Source organism: Drosophila elegans, unplaced genomic scaffold (genome assembly GCF_018152505.1).
Source record: "Drosophila elegans isolate 14027-0461.03 unplaced genomic scaffold, ASM1815250v1 contig_119, whole genome shotgun sequence".
NCBI classification, from domain to species: Eukaryota; Metazoa; Arthropoda; class Insecta; order Diptera; family Drosophilidae; genus Drosophila; species Drosophila elegans.
Window position 1 is genome coordinate 315,903 of NW_024545483.1, and position 22,431 is coordinate 338,333.

Here is a 22,431-nt window from a genome sequence, read left to right on the forward strand (position 1 = left end):
GGAGCAAGAAGCAAGCAAATATCTTAAAAACACCGAAGTTATGAAAAATGTAATGTTCTATAACGAGTCAGGTAACTTTCTCCTTGATTTTTATATCCCCACAAATGGTATAATAATTTCATTTATAAGGACACATTCCCGACCTTATCAGCTTCACTACACTCATAACATAATTTACCCTAAAGTTAAGAAAACGCCCAATTATTGTCATAAATGACAACTCTATATAAATTCTAGGGTGGATTTTTCTAAAATTAATAACTTTTTTCTAATATTTAGGGCAAATCGCCCTTGAAGAAAGTAAAACTTTTCTAGAATTTAGAAAAATGTGTTTTAATTGTTGGGCAGCATTTCAGACATTTAAGGGAAAACATTTCTAAAAATTTGAAAATTATCTAAAAATGAAATATTTTTATTCAGGATGAATTTGTTTTTAACCATGTTGAGATTTATTATTATGTAATATTGTCTAATTACATCATGCACATATATAATGTGTGTGTAAGTATGCACACATATTGGAAGAGAAAATTCAATTTTCAACTGGAAACCCTGGGGAAATTAAAATGTAGGATAAATAAATATAAATAAACATGATATTTTTTTTGCTTATATAAGTAAACTCTGCTAAAGTAATTATCTGAAAAAACTTACATTTTAATTTGACCGTCGGACCGTTTTGTTTAAAGTGTAAACGAGCTTTACACTTATAGAAAAATATTCCCAAAATTTAGAATTCTCGCCTTTAAATTGGCTAGTCAAAGGGCGTTCGGCTCAGCTACGTCATTCATTAGGTTTTTAAAGGAGAAATCGCCTTTGAGATCAAGAAAGAAGTATTCCTCAAATATAGAAAAGCAGCAATCTGAGCAGTTAATTTGAAATTCTTTTTTTTTTTTATTTGATAAAAAAGGGAAATCACACACGTGTCCTAATGTGCTTAGCTAAGTTTAGGCAGACAAAAAACTTAGGGAAATTATCTAAAATGATAACAACTTTTTATTGCTAATACATAAAAATAAACAATTTCTGAATATATAGATTCTAAACCAACTCTGAATATATATGATTATTTTGATTTTTTTAAATGACTCGTCCAAACTGACGAAGCAGTCTTTACTTTTGACGTTTATTTTTGAGTGCGAACATAGCCTAGTGTTTCAATGTCCAACTCCCGCGCGGTATTCCTGGGTTCGACTCTCGCCGTCGACCAAATAAAAATGTGAGTATTTGGTATTATTTGTGCATTACAATGTTCTAATGTGAATTTTAAAAATCATGTTTATCTTTATCATCTTCTCTCCCCCCCTAGTTAAAGTTTAAATTGAATGTGTGTTTACATAGCGGGGTTTTCTTCTCGTCGCGCGCTTCATTTGTGTGAGTAGTTTGCACGTCGAAACTTGTCAGTGTGTGTGTTGTGTGTATGTCGCCGACTGCGATTTCATACAAAATACTGTTCGTGTCGCGACGAGTCCTCTGACAAATTATCTTATTTTTAAGAAATATATTTTTTGCTTTCAGAAATATTTTTTCTTGTTTCAAGAAATATTTTTTCTAATTTAAAGAAATATTTTTTCTTGATTTAAGAAATAATATTTCTAGACTTGAGAAATTTTATTTATTGGCTTAAGAAAGGAATCACCATTAATTTAAGAAAGAAATTTTCTTCAAATGAAGGCGACTCGCCTTTGGCGAAAATTCAAAGGCGATTTTACTAGATTTTAAGAAGACATTTCTATGAGTGTATAGGGTAGGGAATGTCTCCTTCACTGTGTTGCAAACTTCTGACTGAAATTATAATACCCTCTGCAAGGTTTTAAATATGTTTGCGTGTTCTATTGATTATCATTGGCAGATAGTGTTACCAATCAAGTCTTTTGATGAGGTTGTTCCGGAAAGAGCTGAAGAACCACATTCTAAAATGGTTAAGGAACAGCCCATGTTACCGCCACCTAAAGCCGAGGTGTTTCGCAGGAACAAAAGTATTATACAGGGTGGCCCACGAAAGATTTGCATTTTAAAATCGCTATAAAGAAACAATGAGTGTATATTTTTCAATTTTTTTTATTGGATAGCTTCGACATTACGGTTTATCACTTCGTTCATATGGCTGTCTCGGCTGGCTTTACAGTAGCCCATTCGGTCGACCCAATTCTTAAACACGACTGAATCTCTGAATTGCTGAAAATTCAGCTGAAATATACTGAAAATATTCAGCAGCCACTGTGTTGCTTAACTGCTGAAATTTCAGCAAGTTGAAATTGTATGGAACAGCTGACGAACAGCAGATCGAATTTCAGTATTTTTCTGCTGAATTTTCAGCAATTTAGAGATTAAGAAGCTTGACAAAATGTGAACCTAAATAAGTTAATCCATTCATTATAGATAAGATTCGATGTTAAAAAAAATTTTTTTAATTTTGAACAATAAAACAATTGTCGAGTTTCTTGACTTTAAGATACCCGTTGCTCAGACAACAAACTTCGAACTAATTATTCCCCCTACAAAAAAATGGAAGTTCAGGTGGCGCCATCTGTCGAACTGCATTGCTAACACTAGAAGCTAAGAGCTCCTCCACCCCCCGCTTACAGTTCTTTCGTTCTTTTACTCTACTGCAGCGATTACCAGCAGAGCAGCGGCAAAGTGGCGGTAGAGCGTCGGCAGAGGAATTCAAACCCCTATAACTTCAAAGCTATTAGCTCGATTGTGTCTACCGATGGATATGACCTAAACACAGACACAGAGTCCAACCCACGGTCTAACAAGTCTCCGATTCGATTTGTGGACGTTAGAACTCACTTTTTTTAACTTTTTAACTTTTTTTTTTGCTTTGGTAAAACTATACCACAATTCGCCGAAGTTAAAAGTCTTTCTTGTTGCATTTATATTCATTTGAATTTTTTTTTAATTATACACTTGCAGAGGGTATTATAATTTCAGTCAGATGTTTGCAACGCAGTGAAGGAGACATCTCCGACCCTATAAAGTATATATATTCTTGATCACCATCACTAGTGGAGTCGATCTAGCCATGTCCATGTATGTACTTTATAAGTCGGAACGAGCCGGATCGGACGACTATAGCATATAGCTCCCATAGGAACAATCGGAAAAATAAATGAAAAAAAATTATAACTTTGCTGTTTTTTAATTTTTTGTTTAGTTCTTCGACGTTTAGTAATGGTTAAATATTTCCGATTTACGGTTTAAATTTAATCAAAATCGGACGACTATAGCATATAGCTCCCATAGGAACAATCGGAAAAATAAATGAAAAAAAATTTTAACTTTTCTGTTTTTTGATTTTTTGTTTAGTCCTTCGACAATTAGTAATGGTTAAATATTTCCGATTTACGGTTTAAATTATATCAAAATCGGACGACTATAGCATATAGCTCCCATAGGAACAATCGGAAAAATATATGAAAAAAATTATAACTTTGCTGTTTTTTAATTTTTTGTTTAGTCCATCGACATTTAGTAATGGTTAAATATTTCCGATTTACGGTTTAAATTATATCAAAATCGGACGACTATAGCATATAGCTCCCATAGGAACAATCGGAAAAATAAATGAAAAAAATTATAACTTTGCTGTTTTTTAATTTTTTGTTTAGTCCATCGACATTTAGTAATGGTTAAATATTTCCGATTTACGGTTTAAATTATATCAAAATCGGACGACTATAGCATATAGCTCCCATAGGAACAATCGGAAAAATAAATGAAAAAAATTATAACTTTGCTGTTTTTTAATTTTTTGTTTAGTCCTTCGACACTTAGTAATGGTTAAATATTTCAGAATTATGGTTTAGATTTTATCAAAATCGGACGTCTATATCATATAGCTCCCATAGAAATAATAAAAATATATAAAATAACTATCAAATAATTGAACTGCTAATCATCATAGCTTCAATGTTTTTAAACATATACGCAGTAAATCATAATTTTAATGTTTTCAAAAATGTTAAATTCTTGCAATAGCTGCAAGGGTATATGAACTTCGGCTTGCCGAAGTTTGCTTTCTTTCTTGTTTTTTTTTATATTATTTTTAACTTATTAATAATTTAACAGTTTAGAATAACGCTTTTAATTTTATAGCTGGCACTATCGAATAATTGAACTGCAATGATGATTTCAATGTGTTTATACATATACGTAAGTTAATTATATTTTTAATGGCTTAAAGTATAAACATATTCGCAAATAAATCAACATTTAAATGTCTTCAAGAACATTTAATTTTTGAAGTAGCTGCAAGGGAATATGCACTTCGGCTTGCCTTTCGTTCTTGTTTTAACGAAGACGAAAACAACGAGTGTTTTAGCAGTCGCGCTTACCTCATAACAAACAAAATGTTATGTACATTATAAATAGCTTGCTTGTTTTTTTCTTCCAAATACGATATTACTCTTCAGCTTAGAAAAAAAAATAGTGTAGTATTTAGAATTTGATTAGAATTTAGAATATGTGTTTTCGCAGTTAAAACGACTTAAATCAATCTTCTTGCGTCTGTTTGTTCCAATAAAAGTGTAACAAGCCCAAGTTAGAGCTTCACTCTATTTTATGCTCTTAACATACTTCTATTGGCAATATGCGTTGAAATACTCTTTAAATCTGCATTATTACGTCTCAAGTGAACCGTGAAAAAACCATAAAAAATGAATTTGTAGACAAACCCACGAGCCCCACCAACGCCATTTCAGCGGTTCTCGCAGATCCAGAGTTCAGAATCCAGAATCCACGTTGCATTTACACCCATAGGGATCGAATCCCACTTCACCCAGCCGTCTTGGAGCTCAGATGGAGCTGCATAAGGCAGTTCGGGCCCAGCATTAATGCTCCCCAAGTTAATGAATACTGTGTTTCATAGCCTGCCGCAGAAGCCCGAAGTAGTCTTTTACAGCTTCCGTCTGGAATCTGTTTTAGGCGCTTAAAATATGCATAGCGCACTGAAGACTGCACGGAGAAAAAAGGTCTTTAATGGATAAGCATTTTTATATAACTGTATATTATTTTTGGTTTTCTTCACTCGTACATGAAAAAATGTAAATACCAGTTTCTCTACAGTTAATGGCAAGTAAATCGCTTTAATTGTTGCGCTTACGGCAATATATATATACTCTGGTCGGCTTATAAACTTTTAAAAATTGTGAAAATTTACGATTGATTTTTAGCTTTTATTTTTTCCTTTTTACATGTTAATAATACAAACTTAAGAATAAAAATATTAATTTTTTTTATAGAATCGTAAAAAGACAATTTAATTTGTAAATGTGTTGGCATAAATGTAAAATTCACAAAATGAGCCTTGAAGGATCAGTGGAATCTCTCGATCTCTTTACAGGGAAGTGGATCTCCGAATTTGTTTCCTATTTGGTTTTTTTTAACGAAACTGTTAGTATTAGTATTCTTGTCGTGTTGCACGATAAAGGATTGTTCAATAAGCCTGTTTCCAGAATTAATGGTATAAAATTAAATATAAATTAATGATTTTTATGAGTGTAGAATACAATGCAGTAAAAAACCTCTCGAATGTTGAAAAATTTGTTTGGATCGCACTTTTATGTCATATTTCCAATTCTGACCCGTTCCGATGAGACTCTTACCTAATTACTGAAAATTGCTGCATTTTCATCATTGAATAGATGTGATCTTTTTTTTCTCTGGACCCGAGTATGCCACCAAATGGCTTTAAAGGAAATTCCTGTTTCTCAAAAACGCCGCCGACCGACCCATCTCCTCCACAATCCACAGCCTTATCCGCACATAATCATCATCATCGACATCCACTGGCAGCAAAAATGCGGCAAGCAAGTGTAGGCGTAATTGTTTCGTGTTGATCTCTTCGCTTCACTAAGTATCGCTTTTGTGAAAAAAGTGACGAAGTGGATGAGATATTATGGCAAAACTGGGTCTGGCTTTTGCGACCGAGCCTCGTTCTTCCAAAATCAAAATTGGTTTTATCTAACTGCACCTGATCCTCAGAGCTCATTCGTCGGCTTCCCTCTGCTTTTAGTCCTGGCTGAAGCGAAAGCAAGAACATTTTCAATTTTATGCTAATTTAAATTTAAATTTACTTCGACTGCGGGAAAGGAAAGGCAAAAGGGGACAATGCGAATTTAAATCGATGAAATCCACCATGGATGCAACCTGAATTTTCCAGTGCAAATGGACTCAATGATTCAAAAAATGTCACTCAAGATTTCTTGTATGGAAGCATTTTTTTAAAAGTCTAAATAACGTTTTCCAACTGTTTTATGCCAAACTTATTGTACCCGTTACTCGTAGAGTAAAAGGGCATATTGTATTCATTGAAAAGTGTTTAACAGGTAGAAGGAAGCGTTTCCAACCCTATAAACTATATATATTTTCTTGATCAGGATTAGTAGCGAGTCGATTTAGCCATGTCCGTCTGTCCGACTGTCTGGCCGTCAGTCCGTCTGTATGCACGTCGAGATCTAGGAAACAATAAAAGCTGAAGATTTGGGATTTGGCATGCAGATTCTAGTGTTTCCTTAGCAGGGCTCCGGAGCCATGCCCACTCTAACGCCCACAAATCATGAAAGTATGTACTGTCACTCTTGAGAACTTCGATTGTTTTTTAGGGGAAGTACTTAGGTTGAAGTTTGTTGGCTGAGTTCTGTGTCGTTTTTATCTCCAGTTCAGTTTTTATCACATCACATTTACGAAACTAACATGTCATTAACCCCAACATTCTGCCGGTAGATCTATTTTATACGGATTTTCCGAACTTGCAAAAACGACGATTTTTGGGCTGTTATGTATTAGTGGTATTTGCAGATGTTAACTAACACAACAGGTGTCTAACAGTCGAAAAATACGTTTTTTTCGCACACAGTAGAATTAGTATAAAATCGGTTTGCCACTGGCTTGTTAAATTCAATAGCTTGTTAGATTTGTGAACGTTCCATCCTCCAGGTAAAGTGATCAAATTATTTTCGGTTTTCAACTTCCTGGCAGTGGATCCCAGTTTCTTGGTCTTAAGATTCTAAGCGTGTCACCGAAAAGAAAAATTTCAAATAACAATCTTCAACTTCCTTTAAATGATTTACCATCCATCTTCACGCCAACTTACGCTAATATTGTGAACCTTTCGCCGAATTTTTTAACACCGTCTCTTCCACCGGCTCACACTACTACTTTTGGACCTTCTGCTGATCCCTCTCATGCTTTATTGGCTGCGGTTTCTTGGATTACCATTGACTCCTGTTGCTACCAACTCTGCTCCTACATCTGCTTCTACATATGGTGCTCTTCCCTTCTCCAACTATATGCCTGACCCAAGCCTTGCGGCTCCTGGAGGCACTAATATCCATTTGAGTGGTGTTCCAAGAAGTATCCGTCAAAGGAATAGTGATGCAGCTCCTGAGGTCCCGGGGATTCCTCTGAGAGGGGTAATTTAAAAATCTATATTCATGACAAGACTTAATTCCGAAGCCACTGCCGATGTTGTGAGGTTTCTGTGAGAAACTTTATGCCTCGGACAACGCTGTTTCTGTACAAAGGTTCATTTATAAGCAAAAGCGTAATATCTCTTCTTTTAAAATTACTATCACTGATTCCAATTTCTCTAAGGCACTTTATTCTTCACTTTGGCCAGTTAAGACCAGCCTCGTGGCTTAAATTCAGCTGCTTCCAAAAACTAAGAAAAACAAATTTGTCAATTTTATACCAAAATGTGCGAAGTTTACTGGTGAACTGAGTAAGATGTTAATAGTTAATAGTCCTTCTACCGACGCCGACGACATTGCTTTAAATGAAGCTTATAAATTTGCAGTTCACAACTCACTGCAATCGGAGCTTTTTCCTTTTCAAAACCCACATTCCATTGAACTTATATAACTTGCTCTTACACTCCACCTAGATTTGATACTTATCTCTATTTAATACACCTGTCTGCCATTCCTCTTTATCGAAGTCATATGGAAAGACTTCCTAATTTAATCTTTGCTGATAACGTCACTCTCGCAAATGACCTCAGAAGTCCTTCCATTTCTTTGCCTAAGTCGACCTTACGTGTGAAATGTTTCTGCAATGCCAATTCTACTGGTTTGAGTGCTATTGATTGGTCCACATTAAAATCATGTAATGATCTAGAGTTTGCAGTGTCATCTTGTAATTTGACATTGCAGTCGTCGATAAATATTTTTCCTGAAGTATAGGTAAGTGACACATCCAAACTCGAGGTTGTATAAAGAATACTTAAAAACTACCTTTGCGGAGGACCTTTCAAATTATGTCACGAACCGTGCATTGTTCATTAATGCTTCTAAACTTTGTTATGGATGCTACATCGCTCAATGTAGGGAAAACATTCGCAATGATCCGAAAAACGTTTACTCCTTTGTAAACGCCAAAAGAAAATTAAATGCGTATCCCTCAACTATGTACTTACACAACCGAACTGAATCATTGTCTTTAGACATTTCTAATCTTTTTGCAAACTTTGTTTAGTTAACCTACTCTCTACAATTCTATGACTTCTCCACTCCCTACCCTTATGATCTGCCTTTCATCAATAATATTTTTATTCCTCAATTTGAAGTTAGCGATGTTCTTAAAGCCCTTCTAGCGCTGGAAACGTCCTATTCTGCGGGCCCTGATAACATTCCTAGCTGTGTCCGTGTCCTGAGAAACTGTGCCGAAGCTCTGTTTGGCCAATCACTTTTATGTTCAACTTATCTTTAATGTCATCAGACTTCCCGAGAATTGGGAATGAATCTTTTATTATCCAATTCATAAAAAAGGCACAAGGTTTGATAACGAAAAATTTTCGTGGTATAGCCAAACAATCTCCCATACCTAAGCTTCGAACAGTTGGTCACTTGTCAACTTCAAAATATGTGTGCCTCCATCATTTCTCCCGCATAGCATGGCTTTGTAACGCATCGGTCGGTAGTTTCCTTAATAAATGCCAAGCTGACGTTATTTTCACCGACTTCAGCAAGGCATTTTATTCAGTAAACCATAAACTAAAACTTCATAAACTAAACAGGTTTTCCACCAAATTTACTTAACTGGATTCGGCCTTCTCTTTCAAACAGTACTCAACGCGTTCTTTTCAATAAGCAACTTTCTTCTGTAGTAAATGTTTTTTCTGGTGTCCTACAGTCTGACATAGATCAATTTACAATTATGGTGTTCTAACTACTAATATCTATTCCATGCTAAATGCAAATAAATGTCCTTTTATCGGACATCAGCCCACATTAAAACTCTACCTTCGAAAGTTTTACGCAAGTAACTGATCTAGGTTATTATTTGATAGCTATAGTTATGTTTCAAAAGCCATATTTTGTCACCATTGGAAAAGCTAAGGGTCTTTTGACCTTCATAAAACGTTGGGCCAAGGAGTTTGACGACCCGTATACAACAAAAACTCTGTACATTTCCATGGTTCGCCCTATTTTGGAATACTGCCCATGTGTTTGGAGCTTTCAATATCTTAAGCAACAAAATTTAATCGAGTCAGTCCAAAAGCAGTTTTTATCAATTGCTCTTCGACAGCTGAATTGGAACCCGGTGAGGCGTTTGCCACTTTACTCATCAAGGTTAAAATTAATTGATTTAAAGTCTTTAAAACATCGTAAAATGTGCAGCGGAGTCATATTTTTGCATAAGCTTCTCATAACATAGGTGAGGTGAAGTCTTGCCACCTCCTTAGCTATATTGACATCCATGTTCCCTCAAGATTTACTCGTACTTTTCGACGTAGTCACTTGCCAATTTGTAGATCCAATTTTGCCCTCCATGAGCCCTTTCGGGTGCTCAAATTATAATACAGTATATCCTGTATAATCTCCGGAAATTTCTATTGACCGGTTATCATCAAACATTTATGCTTTTCTCGAATCATGTAATATTTAATCCTTTAGTGTGTTGCATAATTTAATTTAAATCACACCTTTTTTAGTATATAGCCTTGTAGATGTTAGTTAGCAGTTCATTGCTAACTATAAATATATAAATTAAATATTTCTTAAGAATTAATTTATGTTGTCGGAACTTCAGTCTTAGCAATTTTTTCAAACTTTGTCGAGCTCTATCATCTATATTAGGCTTATAGGATAGATAAAACTTGTATAGGAAAGTGATGATCTATTTCTAGTGAACAAATTTATCCACCAAAATCGGTTAAGCATAACTGGAGATAAAAAAATTAGAACAGGTGAAAAACGTTATTTACACATTTTAAAAAAATAGTACCATACAAACAATATTGAGTGGCATTTTTTAAGTCACGGGGTCCATTTGAACCGGAAAATCAAGGTTTGATCTCTAGAGGATTTCATCGATTTAATTTTGTTATTAATAGTTTGTTTCGAAAGTTGACCACGTCCGCTCTTATGCCCACAAGTCGAATAATTCTGTGAAAAAAATTACATACAAGTTTTTGTATATACACTCATAGAAAAAAATTCCCAAAATTTAGAAATCTCGCCTTTAAATCGGCCAGTCTTTGAATCAATGACAAAACTTTCTTGATTCAAGAAAAAATTGTATTTAAAAATGGAAATGCTTTCCGATTGTGAACTTTTAAGAAAAAAACTTTCTTTAAAATAGTAAAAATACTTTTTATTGTTTTTTTTTCCGAACGACAACAGCAACAACAATTGTTAAGTTTTTATAGGTGAATTTGCCTTTGAGTTCCATAAAGCAATTTCCTTCAAAAATAGAAAACCAGCCTTTAAATAACAAATGCTACGCGAAAGAAAAAGAACGGTAAAAGACGAAGTTGATGACGTCGAAGTCAGCGTCAGTCGGTTGACTGTGCCGAGCATAACCAAAAAATTATTTTCTTGGCGCGTGCCACTTAGTGTAATTTGTGAAGTGCAATGGATGCCACGCTTTTGAAGGGATTAGAAGGCGAGGCCTTCACAACAATTTTTGAAGGTGAGTACTACAATGCAATGCGTTTACATGTGAACTTATGCACCGCGCGCTATAGAAAACTTTGCATAAAGAAATTTATGTTACGCGTTTGATAGTTTTTAAATAACTTCATTTATTTATTTTTAAATATTGCATGTATCAGAACTTAACATCACCAAAAGGGCGTTGGAATGCCTTCAGTGGGATCAAATAAGGCATCACATACCTAAGGAGCTGTTTGGCCAAGCAGTCATTTTTTTCAAAAACTTAACGAAGTGGCAAAAGGGAAAGGTAAGTTAATAAAAAGAAATGGAGATGAGAAACAATGCACGTAAAAAAATTACGTTTTTGTAAACATATATACAAAAACGTGATTTTTTGAATAAAAACATGTGCGTACACATACATACATACATATTCATACACACATGCAAAAAAAACAACCCCTTATTTTTTGTGCCAAGTGATCTCGCATTGAGTTACTTGGTTTTTGTTGGTACTCGAATTTAATGAGAAAGGGTAAATAGAGATTGAAAGTTATATTTATTTATACTCATAGATTTAGGAAAAAAAATGATAAAGTAAAATACATAGTTCATTTGCAACTTCATGGCCAAATAAGCAACCGGTGCAGATCTCTGATATGAATATAAATATGTATATGCATGTGTGTAAATACATACTTACATATGTACATACATACATAAATGTTTTTGCAAGTGTCGAAAGTGTTTTTAAATTGTTTCACATCTTCATTCGCAGACAATCGTGTCTGAGTTTGTCTGTCATTAACTTTCCATCTCTCTCTCGAGCACGCTTCCTTTAACCCTCTCTTCATCTTTCTTTCTCTGTCATTCGCTCCTACTCTATTTTTCTTCCCTCTCCCTTCCACTGTTTACAACAGTTCCATTTTGCCTAATTCTTTTGCCTCTGCTTCTGAAAAATTCAGAGGTCGAAGCCTCTGGAAGTATAACGGAATATGCGTTTTTAGGAATTTGTTTGCAATAGACTGCGAAGCTGCGCGCGACTTTTAAAGCGAGGGGTGCTCAAAAATTTCGTTGGTTTTTTTTTGGATCGCCAAACTCGAAATACATTTTGAAACATAACTCTAAGGAACGAACATTGACACTCAAGCTAAGAAAGCTTATCAGTGCAATTGTTGCTGAACACTTAGTTTCAGTGAACATAAAGATTTCGCAGCAAATGTTTTCCGATGTCGCTGAGCAAATAATCGGGTTGTTTGACACAGAAATAAAGGTAAGACAAAATTTAATTGTTTTAATTATATTTAATACTCCATTACTCATTTTTAGGATACATATTTTATAAAAAAACATAGGAAAAAACCAGGAGGTTTGTTATACGCCAAGTATTACAATTTAAAAAACAAATTTAAAAGAGTTGCTTCAGCTGATGTTCAAGATTGGTCGATTGAAACCAAAGAATTTTTAGTAGACGAAGGTAATTTCACATTTATCTCTCTTTTAATTTAAAATTCTTATAATATTTGTTTCGTTTTTCAGATGAATGTGAACTAGCCAAACACTGGCTTCGCTACAATGTTGAGCCCATTAGCAAAGTCCTTGCCAAGTGGAACAGCATTTACGAAACAAGGCGAACATTTTTTCAATCTTCGGCGACCCTAGACGAAATTTTCCACGAATAATTTGAGAGGCACAGCCATTTTCGGCTGATAAAAATTTAAATATTTGTATTTTTACAGGTGGAATCAGACTTCGCTCGCTCATTCCCAGGCAAGGAAAAACAACTCGTTGATAACTGGGGTTATTTTAAAACAAAAATATTTCCCATATTCAAAAACAATATATCGAGGAGTCAAGTGGTAAGTCCAAATTTATATATTTATCAAGAAAGAATGAAAGCTTGGTCAAGCGGAAAAGTATATTAACTAAAGTTAAAATCGTTATTATAAAAAAGTAAACAATGGCTAAATCTCGAAGTAAATATATAGAAAAACAGCAAGGTTATAACTTAATTTTGTTTTGTTTTTTAATTTTTCTTTTCTTTCAACTATATAATACGCTCTTCACTCCGTTGCAAACTTTTGATTGAAATTACAAAACCCTCTTCAAGGGTATGCAAATTATAGGTAATCAATTTTTAAAAAATTTAAGCTAGCCATAAATATTTAAAAAAATTATAATTAACAAAGTTTCTTCATTGTTTTTCTATTTTAATATTTTTATATATTTATATATATATTTAGTAATATGTTCAATTTTTTTCATAAACGTGAAGGACGCCCTGATTTGCTTTTTGCTGCTAGCCCTGTTGGTACCTTCAGCGAGAGGAAGAAAAAGTCAGGGAACCCAGAGCAAAAAGTATACTATTGAAGATGGCAGGAACGCGTTTTTCACCTGGAAGCAAACTCTTTCAGAGCTAAAGACAATTACCAAGATTGAAGTCGACGAAGCCTTCAGTTTAAGGAAAAGGTGTCAACCAAAAATCTGTTGTATTGGTGATTCTCCGTACAACTTAACCCAGTTTTTCGTTCACGTCTCTGGAGTATACTACGAGTTCAAAAATATTTTGGAATGAATGCATTAATGCATGCTTCCAAATATTTCAAGTTCCTAATATTGAATACCCCGAGGACGCTTCCCTGATATGGACCTATATACAACATCATTTTTTTAAGATAATTCACAAGAACGATATTAAAACAAGAAAGAAAGCAAACTTCGGCAAGCCGAAGTTCATATACCCTTGCAGCTATCGCAAGAATTAAATATTTTTGAAAACATTAAAATTATGATTTACTTGCGTATATGTTTAAAAACATTGAAGCTATGACGATTTGCAGCTTAATTATTTGATTGTTCTTTTATATATTTTTATTATTTGTATGGGAGCTATATGATATAGTCGTCCGATTTTGATGAAATTTAAACCATAATTCTGAAATATTTAACCATTGCTATATGTCGAAGAACTAAAAAAAAAATTAAAAAACAGCAAAGTTATAATTTTTTTTCAATTATTGTTCCGATTGTTCCTATGGGAGCTATATGCTATAGTCGTCCGATTTTGATGAAATTTTAATCATAATTCTGAAATATTTAACCATTGCTATATGTCGAAGAACTGAACAAAAAATTAAAAAACAGCAAAGTTATAATTTTTTTTTCAATTATTTTTCCGATTGTTCCTATGGGAGCTATATGCTATAGTCGTCCGATTTTGATGAAATTTTAACCATAATTCTGAAATATTTAACCATTGCTTTATGTCGAAGATCAAAACAAAAATTTAAAAAACAACAAATTTATAATTTTTTTTCAATTATTATTCCGATTGTTCCTATGGGAGCTATATGCTATAGTCGTCCGATTTTGATGAAATTTAAACCATAATTCTGAAATATTTAACCATTGCTATATGTCGAAGAACTAAACAAAAAATTAAAAAACAGCAAAGTTATAATTTTTTTTAAATTATTTTTCTGATTGTTCCTATGGGAGCTATATGCTATAGTCGTCCGATCCGGCTCGTTCCGACTTATATACTACCTGCAATAGAAAGACAATTTTTGGGAAAGTTTCATGCAGATAGCTTTAAAACTGAGAGACTAGTTTGCATATAAACGGACGGACAGACGGACGGACAGACGGACGGACAGACGGACATGGCTAGATCGACTCTACTAGTGATGCTGATCAAGAATATATATACTTTATAGGGTCGGAAACGTCTCCTTCACTGTGTTGCAAACTTCTGACTGAAATTATAATACCCTCTGCAAGGGTATAAACAGGTCGGTATCAGAACTTTTAAACGATCTTAAAAATTAATTAATACATAGGTATACTTTTATTACAATATTGTCCTGCCATTCAAATCGAATTCAGCATACACTTATAATTTGTACAATTAATTAGCTTATAAACCAAAAAAACATAAAAGATAAACCTAAGAAACATATACCTACATTACAATGTTATCTTGTCATGCAAATTGAACTCAGCATACACTTAAAATTTTGACATTTTATTTCTCACTGTTTAATAAGCAAAACAATATAAAAAAGGAAAAAAAAAATATTTTAAAATCAAATTAAAAATGGAATTGATTTGCAAGCTTTGCCACAACACATTTTCAAATGAAAATATTTTTTTGCAACATATGCGAGGAAATCATACAAGTTCACTAGATCTCTTCGTTTCGCTTCCGTGTGGTGTTCCTAACTGCACACAACTATTTGCGAAATTCTATTCGCTATCAAGGCATGTTAAATCAGAGTTTAGCCGTCTGGCAGCAAACGTTCTTATTATTGAACCTTCAAGTAATGCACATAATAACTTGCCCAGAACGAATATCCAATAAACCTTTCCAACGATGCATTTTTAAGCCAGTCAGTTGATGTTGCGCTGCCAATTAGTTTGAGCGACTCAACATGCATTACATTTAACAACTTTTCATTACCTATGAAAGATATGAAGGATGTGATAAGTTTTTGTGACAGTCAATTTAAGGAAGTTAATTCTGAATATTTGTTTATTGAAAAACTCAAGTCTATAGAAATTTATAGGTCGCCAAACTTAATCACTATTGATAATAAAATTATCGAAATGAGATGTAAATATCAAGCAATTTTAGGTCCAAAGAAATGTAAAGGGGTAATATTTCCTTTAGATTTTCAACTAAGGAAATTTTTCGAACAACCTAAAGTTTTTGAAAGCTTTATGACTAATCTTACTTATATAAAAAATCAAAAAACTATTCAAAACGTTTGTAATGGAAATATTTGGAGGAAAATAAGATGTAGCTATAAAGATTCGAGTAAACTACTGATTCCATACTTTTTATATGCAGACGATTTCGAAATAAACAACCCTCTAGGACCCCACTGCTCTCCACTTTTAGCTTTATATCTATCTCTACCTACATCACCTCTTGATTACAATACTATATTTATAGCAGGTTTGTTTAAATCCGTTGATGTGAAGTCTTTGGGGACATCAAGTTGCATTTTCAAACTTGTTGAACTTTTAAACAAACTTGAAATAAAAAAAAAAAAACTATTCATTTTGTTTAGGGACTTATATTAGGAGATAATCTTGGATTAAACAGCCTTTTGGGATTTAGAACACCATTTTCTTCTAGATTTTTTTGTAGATTTTGCAAAATCAGTAAGGCAATGTCAAGCACCTCATATATTGATGAAATTCAATATTTAAGAACTGAATATAACTACCAAAGAGATCTTGAGATAAATGATGTAGCACTAACAGGAATTAAAAACAATTGCCTATTCAATAAATTAAAACACTTTTCTGCTGTTCCAAATTTTAGTGTAGATATATTGCATGATGTTTTTGAAGGTGTAGTGAGGTATGATTTGTGCCACATTATAATGCATTATATTAATTCAAAAACATTTGACTTGGAACTTTTAAATATCAGAAAATCGTGTTTTCAATATGGCCAAGCCGAAATAGGAAATGTTTTTCCGCCTTTTCAAATAAACCATATTAAAAAGTTCAATTTGAAAGCAACGGCACGAGAAATTCTTACTTTTATATCATTTTTTCCTCTTATGGTGGGAGACCTTATTCCTATTAATGATAGTGTATGGCAATTCCTTAAAAATTTGTTAAAGCTTATTGACGCAATAACGCAGTCAGAATATAACAGTAAGACTTTAAAAATTTAAAAGAGCTTGTTATTTACAATAAGGAATATCCAAATTTATTTAACGACAATCTTAAACCAAAACACCACTTTCTAAATCATTATTATAAAATTATAGAAGAATCTGGGCCGTTAAAATACTTATGGACTTTTCCCTTTGAAGCGAAACATAAAACCCTAAAAGCATATGCAAAAAATATAACATCCAGAAAAAATATTATTAAATCTTTATCTATAAAATGTTCTATTCACTAAGCAAGTTACAAAATTTTGCTATTAAAACAATATCAGTAAGCAAAACTAAATGCTTAGTAGTAAACTCCCCCTTTTATGAAGAAATACAAAATTTTTTTCCAAACTTAATAAATGCTGAATGTTTTTCCTACATTAAAGTTATAAATGTATTGTATAAGAAAAATATGATGATATTTTTATTAACACCACAAATAGTTTTTTTATGAAATAACAGAAGTATTAAAGGTGGAAAATGAATTTAGTTTTTTAAGCATTAAATTAAGAACAATATTTGATGAACATTTTATGTGCCATGAGTTGAAAAATAAGTTGGGGTACACAATTATTAATTTAAGTGATATTAATACATCACCTATACATATTCATAAGCTGAATAACAAATGTTACCTTAAGCCCAAATTCTATTTGTGAAAACTCAATTTAAAAAAATGTTTGATTTAATAGAATTATGTTAACACATAAAAGATGTATGTATATACTTATAATTCTATTTTGCAAATAAATAAAAAATTTAAGACAACTTATATTTTCAATGGAGTTTTAATTCTTGTTCCAAGAAAAATTATTTCTCGTTTCGAGAAAAAGTATTTTTCGTTTTCAGAAACATTATATTTTATTTTAAGAAATATTATTTCTCTTTTTGAGAAATATAATTTCTAATTTTAAAAAATATTATTTCTTATTTTAAGAAATGATATTTCTCATTTTGAGAAATATTTTTTCTTTTTTAAGAAATATTATTTCTCGTTTCAAGAAATATTATTTCTCCTTTTGAGAAATATTATTTCCTTTTTTAAGAAATATTATTTCCTATTTTGAGAAATAATATTTCTATTTTTAAGAAATAATATTTCTTGCTTTAAGAGCTGCATTTCTTGTTTGGAAAAAGGAATCACCATTCATTTAAGAAAGAAATTTTCTTCAAATGAAGACGACTCGCCTTTGGCGAAAATTTAAAGGCGATTTTACTAGACTTTAGAAGAAATTTCTATGAGTGTAAATTTTGACTTATGGATTTATGTAGACTACGGATAAATATACCTTACCGCTAGATGGCTTAACATCTTTTGTGATTACATGAAATAGAATTGGTATTCTCGATATCTGAAAATTGTTCCGTTATGTTTTTAATCTTCATTGCAGTGATGACTGGCATTTCTCACTTGATCAACAACAATCAAGGCGGTCAGTTAACATCGCCTATACGGCTGATTACTCGATTTTTGAACGTACCGCGCCATGTAGCACCGACTCGCAGAAACCATATGTCGGTGACGCCTTCAACTTCGTACGATATATTATGAACTACCTACAAACAGAAAAATACTTTTGGAAAGTTTTATCAATATAGCTTAAAAATTGAGCGACTAATTTGCGTACACTCAAAAAAAAACGCCGCTCTAAAATGAAGTACGATAGTACTTGATTTTTGATATTCTTGTTTTGAGTTTTTTCCTATTCTAATTAAGAAAAAAAAATTTCTTAAACTCCAATTAATCCTTAATAATACTTGATTAAGTATAAAATGCTTAAAACAAGTAGAAAATTTTATTTTAAGTATGATTTCGATTTATATTAAGAACAAATTCTAAGAGAAATTCCTCAAATTAAGTAGAAAATGTATGTATATTAATCTATCGCAGTTCATGCTTTCAGAAAATCAAGTATAGGAAATTCTTAAATTAAGGAAGGCATGTACTCAAATGTAGTAAACAAAATTAAGAAAAAACATTTCTTTAATCAAACTAAAATCTTTCTAAGATCGGTTATTCTTTTCTCTCATTATTTTAAACAGGATAGAGCAAAATTCTTAAAACAAATTTATAGCGTCATTCGTATTTGTTGGTACATACAAGTTTGTGCGTACTATATACGATGTGCATTTTTTACGACATAACGGATTTCTTGAAAGCAACGCTTTCCCGGAACAAGTCGAAATGACTGTTGTGTTAAATGTATGTGTAAATGTATGTGTGCTTTTTGTAAAGCGTGTGTGATAAGTAGAGATGGAAAAACATCGATAGTCGGTATTTAATTTTTGTTTTATTTTGTTTGTATCCCCAACAAAACAAAAACTAAAAGTTGTTTAATATTTAATTAAAATATTTGTATATTAAATGTGTCAATTTAATATTCACATATTTAGATTCAATATTTCGTTTTTCACCAGTGTACCATAAATGAGTAAGCAAATGCGTTTTTAATAAATAAAATTATTTAATTATAATTAAATTACATAATTATAAGCAATTTCAAAATTAATTTTAAATTTTTAGATGCTTAAATAAGATATAGTGATTTAAAATATATCATAACGGAAGAAAATATAAGGGAAGCTGTGCCTCCGTTGGTTTCGGGAGAAGCTGTTATCGTGGAGGAAGGTTGAGGTAAATTATTTCTTCAGCTAAAACTTTAATAAAATAATTTAAAATGCAGTTTGGATCAAAAGACGAATCAATGTTATTGCCTACCAATATCTTCAATCTGCCAAAACCCACACTCGGTCGCTATTGCAAAGCAAAACCAGTTCTTCAAAAGAGCTTGGGGCTTTGCTGGCAGAGTCAAAAACTGGCAAAGCGATTTTGGAACACGGGGAAAAACACATGTCTTTGGGTCAGGCAATAAAGGACGACTTCATTAAAATTATACTTGAGGCGAGTTTCCTTGAAAACAAGAGAATCTCCATTGCTGATTTTAGTCTCTTGGTTGATGAAATTTGTAATTGCTTTCCTGGCGAAAAAATGTGCAAGGTAAATACGAATTAAAAACCAACTGTTTTGTTTTTAACTGCTTTTATCTTTTTATTGATTAGGAATATTATTTTATTCCCCGAAACGGAAAACAAAATCCATCTGGAATGCTTTACTCAAAATATAAAAACCCCCAAACCAAGAGACTAAGGCTAATCCTTGAAGAACAAAATTCTTCACACGGTATGGAAGAAATTTTGTCGGAGGTAACTTGTGACGGTGAAGAATCCGATTTTGATGCTTTTTCCAACAAGCTTTCTCTAAATAGAGATGATGACAATTGAAACATTGTGTGCGAAAAATGGAAGAAGACATTCTACTTGCGTCAAAAGGACGCTAAAACGCTGGAAAGTCTAGAGTTTTTTAAAAACTGGTCAAAATTTTCTCATGCCAAGGCAGGAGACTTGGTAAGATTTTGCTAAAACATACACTTCCCGTCAACTCATAAGAAACAGACTTAAATGGCCTTATCTTTTAAACCATCCGATTTTGATAATAAAGTAGTTCGATTATAAAGTAGTTTATTGAAACCTTTAAAAAATTATTTAAGTTAAACTGTCCAGTGGGTTTGAAAGAAGCTACTAACCTTATTCAGTAGCGGAAGAGTGGGAAAAGGTTTTATTACTTACAATTTTAAATTACTTTTACATAAAGATTGACATTGATTTTGATACAATGTATCCGGGAAAAAGCGTTCTTCTATTTTCAAAATGGGAAGTCTTCAAAGCCAGGATTTTTACGTACTACGACCTCAACATCACAAACGAGGCCTGTAAAAACCTTCTAAAACCTGCAAAATCATGCCAAAGCATAGGTACATTTTTAAATTTGTTTAAAAATAATAGTTAATATAAATTTTAGTGATTTTCGTATGATTTCATCTTACAGATTCACAGACTCAGAAAAAAACCAAGAGTTTTGTTCTTATTTTAAGTATAAACGCTCATGAAAGTGAGTCAAGCTAGAAAAGTTCTTATTTTTGTCATAAATTCTGTTTTTAAGAACGTTCCATGCTTAAACCATAATTCTTTATTTAAGACATTTTTGGTCGATAATTAATAGTAAATAGTACATAAACTAAGTTTGAATTCTGCTTAAATTAAGTTTTAATTCTTTTTAAACCAAGTATTACGTGCACTTAATTGAAGTACGAATTATACTCGAATCAAGAATTAAAAATTCTTTAATCAAGAAAGATCATTATTTGGGTTAAGAATGCATGCGGCTTAAATAAAGGACAATAAATTCATATTTTAAACATTACGAACTCTTTAAAAAAGAATATTTTAATCTTAAATCAAGAAAGATACTATCCCAATTTAATTAAATAAAACTCTTAGCATGAGCACTATTGGTTCTTATAATAAGAAAATATTTTTTATAATTTAAAGCATATAAATCCATTTCCAAACCTAAAAAGTTATTAAAAAAAAAACACTGCAATTCCTTGAATTAAGGAAATATAAGGTGAGTTATTTATTAAATTAACCTCGCAAAAACTTTGGTTTTTTGACGTTTCAAATTTTTCTATTTATTTTACATTTTAATTGTTTGCTTAAATGTTTTTATTATTGTTTTCTTAAAACTAACTGGAAAAAGGGATTACAATTTGTATTGTATTATTGATATGTTTTGGATTTTCAACATATTTTAGCCTTATGTACTGCTTTGAATTGGTTACAGTATATATATGTATTGGAAAGGTATACGAATATTTTAAATATAAATGTTTTCAGTATTATTTCCAACTTCGTAGGCATAAAACTGGTTGTCATAACTTAGTAAGTTTATTTCTTTACATATCACAAACAGATTTTTATTAACATTCATAAAACTTAAAATTTTAAATAATTCAAATGAACTTCTTTCGTCACAAGAAAATAAGAAGTTTTGTACTTTGTTCCTTTATGTATAACTTCCTTATACGGATTATTTTTGTTTAAAGTTGTTTCAACATTTTTATACCCTTGCAGAGGGTATTATGATTTCAGTCAGAAGTTTGCAACGCAGTTAAGGAGACGTTTCCGACTCTATAAAGTATATATATTCTTGATCAGCATCACTAGCAGAGTCGATCTAGACATGTCCGTCTGTCCATCTACGCAAACTAGTCTCTCAGTTTTAAAGCTATCTGCATATCCCAAAAGTTGTCTTTCTATTGCAGGTAGTATATAAGTCGGAACGAGCCGGATCGGACGACTATAGCATATAGCTCCCATAGGAACAATCGGAAAAATAAATGAAAAAAATTATAACTTTGCTGTTTTTTAATTTTTTGTTTAGTCCTTCGACACTTAGTAATGGTTAAATATTTTCGATTAACGGTTTAAATTATATCAAAATCGGACGACTATAGCATATAGCTCCCATAGGAACAATCGGAAAAATAAATGAAAAAAATTATAACTTTTCTGTCTTTTAATTTATTGTTCAGTTCTTCGACATATAGCAATGGTTAAATTTTTCAAAAATATGGTTTAGATTTTATCAAAATCGGACGTCTATATCATATAGCTCCCATAGAAATAATAAAAATATATAAAATAACTATCAAATAATTGAGCTGCTAATCATCATAGCTTCAATGTTTTTAAACACATACGCAGTAAATCATAATTTTAATGTTTTCAAAAATGTTAAATTCTTGCAATAGCTGCAAGAGTATATGAACTTCGGCTTGCCGAAGTTTGCCTTCTTTCTTGTTGTCTGATATTTTAAGTTAGTTTATTATAAGAAAAGTACAACACTGGTAAAAAAATGGAATAGTAAAAATAAATATACGCATATTGAATTGTAAAATGCGTATTTCATATATAAATTAAATATAAAAATATTGAAATTAAATACAAAACGTATTAAATTCCATAATTTAATATTA